The 6,066-nt window shown below is 41.4% G+C and overlaps 1 non-coding gene across 1 annotated transcript; it reads right to left on the bottom strand.

Annotated features, from left to right (window-relative positions):
- Positions 1 to 2,397: 2,397 nt before the first annotated feature.
- Positions 2,398 to 2,469, bottom strand: TRNAT-CGU (transfer RNA threonine (anticodon CGU)). The gene has a single exon. It is a non-coding gene; the product is annotated as a tRNA-Thr (tRNA).
- Between the last annotated feature and the right edge of the window lie 3,597 nt (positions 2,470 to 6,066).

Raw genomic sequence — 6,066 nt, 5'->3', positions numbered from 1 at the left:
CTCCCAGCAAGAGTTCCCAGGTAAGGGCACACAGAAGTTCAAGCGAAAAATAAGGCTCCCGCTCCACCGAGGGAGCCTGTTCGTATTTGGCGCCTCCGGGCGCGGAAGTGGGTGTGTGTAGGGGCGGGACCACTGCCAGGAATCCTGGGTAATGTAGTCAGTTCCCTTCGCTCGGCGACCGCTGCGAACACCAACAGCAGCGGCGGCGGGAGGGAGCGGCAAGGCAAACCAAAAGCGCCCAACACACAAATCTGTCAACCAGCCCTGTTCTCCCAGCAAGAGTTCCCAGGTAAGGGCACACAGAAGTTCAAGCGAAAAATAAGGCTCATTGCAGGTGCAATAAGAGAGGTAAAATACAGCCATAGCACGAAAGGCATAGGATTTTATAAGCAGTGTATTGTGGGAAATTGAAAAACAAATCCTATACGCAGTGTTCTTGGGGAGGGGTGGTGTATGATTGGAAAGCTCCCAATTTAACGGACGAGATCACTAGGACAACTGTAATTGTGCGAGTAGTCGACGAGATAAGTTTCTCGGTGGATCATATGTGAAGGAAAAGGCATCAAGGGACCTCCATAACTTCCTATGTGTTATACGCCAGGGAGAGGAGTGAAGAGAGATGTTGTCAGCCCCGCTAAGAAAGGACAACCATTCTTGCTATATCCTAAAGGATACATCTTTTGAGTTTTTCCACTTAGTCAGTACTATTTTACAGCCCAGAGTGAGCATAAGTTCTAACAAATAATGGTCATTCTCGTCTGTGAGCATTGGGTCCAGAAAGCCTAGCAAGATATAGGAAAAGTGCCTTGGGGGGACAATCTTGAATGTTTTGTTTATACATTCGTAGATTTTGTCCCAATATGTTTGTAGGACGGGACAATGGAAGAGCATGTGGGCAAGATGCCAACGTGAGAGTTACAATTCCAGCATGTCAGGTTCTGGCTGAGGTTAAGCTTGAAGATCCTCTCAGGGGTCCAATATGTCCTGTTTATAAGCATAAGCTTAGTTTGGGATAATATTGGTGATATTTTATTTGAGAAAGGAGTAGTATGTATATTGGTCCAGTCGAATGGGATGTCTCTGGAGTTAGGTTCGGATCCCCATTTTGCCTCACACTTCATGTGAGCTTTGCAAGGTTTAGGGGATAAAAGTTTGTATATTTTAGAAACGGTGTGACCTGACTTTATTAGCAGAAGCATCTTTGAGAGTATCGAAAGGTCGGTCGGTTTTATAGAACGCAGTATGAGCAGTGACTTTAGTTTTAGAAATGTATAAAAATCTATCGATTTTAACTTGTGTCTAGACTGAAGTTCTGAGAAAGGCAAGGGGAGATTCCCTGTAAAGTGGTCTTTGACTAGATGTATGCCATTTTTTTCAATTAAAAACTGCGTATCTTTGCAAACAAGGAGCTAACTGGCTACTCCAACAATCTGACTATGTCCCTGTTTGGATGGACATAGAACGATCAATCATCAACAAAATTCCTCTTCTTTCTCTCCTCACCATGGACTTATCCTCCATTCCCCACTCAAAATATATCATGCTAAATACTAAAAGAGCCCTATTACGTCTGGACTATATATCCGTGGTAAAAATTGACAAAAACTGTTTTTTAATTGATGATTTTATATTTCTTTTAATCATGTAATATCGATGTGATATATCCACACTTGACAATATTGTGCTTTTATGATTTATCTTTTAAATAAAATAAAGCTTATTTTGATTTGATTTGACTTACAGTAATTCCCTCTGGACCAAAACAGTGGTCTGTGCGTCCACTGCTTCTTAAGTCGAGTGTAGGCCTGGCCATATGGGATGGAACACTTAACATCGCCACCGTAACAATAAGAAGGAGGTGGACTTGTTAGTGACAAGGATGTTTACACGGAGACAGCATTTGTGATTGGTTAACAGACTTTGGGAAGTTTCATGGAATTTACAGTTATTATATGAACATTATTGGTATTGTAGTTTATTTTAGGGCTACAATATATAAAACGTGTTTGTTTATTGCTATTTATGGCTGCTATAATAAAGAAAAAATAATATTCTGAATCCTCTGGTTCCATGAACCCTTGAATGCAGATGTCTCTTCCTATCTGGGACTATTCAGAGGTACACTAACACCTTTCTGCAAAAAAATATATCTGTTCAGTTCCGCACAAACTGCAAACCTATTAAAACAGATTTGACGTTTTTTACGCACATACTGACTGGTTCGCATTAAAGTCCAGGGACCTAAACAGTGAATTATTGTGCGGATCCGTTACATATTAAACCACACTCCTCCCACCCAGAAGCCAGTTAGTGTTCATTAAGCCACTTCTAGGCGTGACTATTCTTGAGGAAAGATGTGACAGCAAGGTGAATATTTTAAATAAAACATCCTTTCTTAGGCCCGGACGGGGTTCGAACCCGCGATCTTCGGTTTACGAGACCGACGCCTTACCACTTGGCCACCGCGCCGACATGCATGCTGCGTTTCACCAGCTCTCTAGAGTGACGCAACTTCCGGGTGCAATAATTTGGTTTCAGTTTACATTTGTTCACGGCTCTCCCGCTCTTTTGAGTTTTGTTCAGGAGTCACTGTAACATTTCTTAACTACGTGACAGAGATCTTGAAATTCGAACTGCACCGCTTCGCTTTGTATTTCACGAGCGCAATTTATTTCACGTCTCATGCACTATTAGACGATCTCGAAATAGGACTTCCATATCTTTGTTAATCGTCCATGGGCCACTTGCATTTCTCTTGCAACGGTCTTTTTTTCTCTAAAGTCTTTGAAATGAAAAAATAAGTATTTAGATTTAAGCGCTGGATTAGGAAAAATATTTTTCCGGGAACCCATAAATTAGGGAACAAGGTGTGGCAGAGTAAAGGGGGTGGAGTCATGGGTGCGAGCCCTCACAGTCAATTCATACATTTATTTTTCGAAAATTCGCTGCAGTGAAGTTCGTAAAGTCTAATTTAATCGTAAATCTGTTCGGATTAATTGATTGGCCAAAAAGAGCCTGCATTTTAAAATATTTTATGGGTTAAAACGTATTTTGCAGAGATCTTTACGTGCCGTGCAAATTTCAGTGGTGAATAATGCACATGCTGGAATGATATGAGTTTTGTCTTATCGCAGTGTTTACTCATAAGTAGCAAAGAGGGTTAATGTGCCTGCTGCAAAGCACGTCAGTCAACATGCAGGTCACATATTAGTATTTCACATAGATAGGTAAATGGGCTACTGCTTTTGACACAGAGATCCTTTTGTTACTTACTGTTCACTTGTGTTACATTTTAAATCCTGACTTCGTGTTTCTCCCAACCATGCACTCTTAACATATAATGTCGACAAGTATGGATGATATGTGACTCCTACACCTTATAACCATCAGTGTCTTATCTAACATCCCCTGGACATTGATTTATATACTTGTATGATTTATTGTCTCTTTGTGTGTGATGTAAAGAGCTCTGACAGGCTATACTGAGATGAGAAGTGTAATGCTATAAAATAATGTAAAAATAAATCAATAAGTGCAACTTAAATCGTTATTTCTGTAATTACACATACACACAGATACATTTGGCATTCTCACCGTGTATGTACATCTCTTACATGGGGGGATGAACAAAGTAAAAAACCTACTTAAAATACATAGTTTATCTAAAGTACTTGTGAAGTCATAAGTTGCATTATTTGTTTCCTTCCATTGCGTTACCATCTAGGTGCCAGGCTGCAGACGGGCCCCCAGCCAGAATGATACTAAAACAAAAGAAGGGCCAGTAGTGGCCTGTGGAGGGAGTTCCGCGGGGCGGGACGGGGGAGGGGCATGGTGGGGGGTAGTAAACTCCAGCTCACGGTTGACAGGAGTAATGCAAATAAATAAATAAATAAATAAAATGAATTTCTTTGCGCGCGCTAAAACACCAAATGTGTTTCAGCGCGCGCAATGAAAATTGTTGAATTTATTCATTTCTTTACATTACTCCGGTCGGCTGTGGGCCGGAGTTTACTACCCCCCACCCGGCCCCTCCCCCACCCAGCCCCACTGCCCCGCGTAACTCCTTCCACGGGCTGTTACTGAGAAGGGCTGATGGCCCGTTACATCAGGGCTTTCATTTTGGGCAAGCTGGAAATGAAAATAAGACAGCTCTCTCCCTGCTGCAGGTTGCTGCTTCGAACAGAAACTGGGCAACCTTCAGGTGCTGCTGAATTGTGTTCTTGTGTCAAAAAATTACACCAGGACAAATTCAGCATATTTCACTGAGTTAGCCAGACCTGGCTTAGAAACAGCTGTTGGAACCGTTTTCCGGCGAGTTCCCCCTCATTTTTCTGCACTGCTTGTATTGGACTGGCGCGTAAAAAAAAAAAAGAGTGGTTTGTTTTTTCTGAATAGGCTGCTTGTCTGTACAAGTGCCCTTACTAGAAGGCAATGCTTTTAGCACAAATAAATCCAAAAGGAAATATCTACTGGCTGCAGCTTGGTCACTTGTGGAAAAGGAGTCTGGGGGTTTCTCAAACTTTACAGACCCATTGCTGGCTCATGTTTGAATAATGGCTATGCAGCCATGCCTTTTGCTAAACAGTGGTAAGTCAAACACATGCTAACTAAGTCAATGGGTCTTGCTTCTTTTATGATTGAAATAAATTGTATGCTGTCTGTAGCCCTGCATATGCTCTATGTATAAGGAAGGGGGCATCGTTCCTGTTGCTAGGTTTTTTTGTCTATTTTCCAGTTAGACTGTAAGAAGGGCACGGTCCACTATGAGTTCCTGAGTTGATTTAGTACTACTGTTGTATGGTGTGTGGGTGTGTGTGTGTGCATCTTGTGTGTGTGTGTGTCTTGTGTGTTGTGTGTGTGTGAGTGTGTGTGTGTGTCTTGTGTGGTGTGTGTGTGTGTGTGTGAGTGTGTCTTGTGTGGTGTGTGTGTGTGTGTGTGTGTGTGTGTGTATGGTGGCATTCTCTCCCACCTATTGGACAACAGGACCATATTTAATCTCCAACTTTATCACTTGTATGCCCAACATTATAGCTTCAACTTTATTTTGAGATAACCAAAGGAACAAGTAAATCACTACATTTCATGATTACAATTGCAAGAAAGTCTAGATTTTAGTAAAGATGCATACCCGTATGTTATGCTTTCTTTCCTTTTCTTGTATCTATAGCAGGCAAAATAGAAAAAAAACTATTTCCCATGTGGCTTAGCAATAAGGATCAGTGGGAGACAAATAACGTCTCAATGACCATCAAATAGCCTTGACTGATAGCTTTTCTTATGTGAGAGGTTAATTAAACAGCGTGAATTAGTAGTATTAAATAAAGGACAGCAGAAAAAGCCAGCAATTAGACAAAAACGCCCCGAGAAATCTCACTGAAAAAGTTCAAAAGAGAGCTGGGTGAAGGTGATGTGATGAGTCCCAGGTCAGAAACTCCTCCAAAGAGGCAGACAACTTCTTATGATGCAGATGCAGTTTGAGAAGGGGGTACTGTAACACAAAGGAATGGCAGCTGATACTTATAAGAAGGGATAATACTTCCCTCCGTGTCATGAATAAAATGTAGACTTTACTTTACTAACAGCTAAGAAAATCTGCATTTTATGACAAAAATCAACGGCTCCTATTATGCTTGTTCAGATCCTATCAACAATTTTGCAATAAATGTATGAAAGATTGAATCTTTAAACCAATCCTGAGATCTAAGAATCTTTGAACTGGTCCAGAATGCTTTAGGTGCCATGGTTCCCATGGTGGAATGAGCCACAACGGCAGAAATGTCAGTACCAGCTATGGGCATGATCCAGTTCACCCAGTGAGCTAGTGTAAAGGAAGAGACAGGTTTAAAGAGGTTTCTAACAGATATCAACATTTGAATGGAAGTGGATGTTCTTGGATGAGCAGTCTTTTCTTCGTAAGCTATAAGAAGAGAGCCTACACACAATTTTGATGATTAGTGAAATAAGGCTAGATCAGAGAGTTTAAGCCTGTTTAGGTTTGTATTCTTCAGAGGGCTATGGGCTAATCTTTTCTAGGCCTGGGTGGTGAACTCCGCTCCATTCGCGGAG

This window comes from Triturus cristatus, chromosome 10 (assembly GCF_964204655.1).
Source record: "Triturus cristatus chromosome 10, aTriCri1.1, whole genome shotgun sequence".
Taxonomy (NCBI): domain Eukaryota; kingdom Metazoa; phylum Chordata; class Amphibia; order Caudata; family Salamandridae; genus Triturus; species Triturus cristatus.
This window is presented reverse-complemented; position numbering and strand designations above follow the sequence as displayed.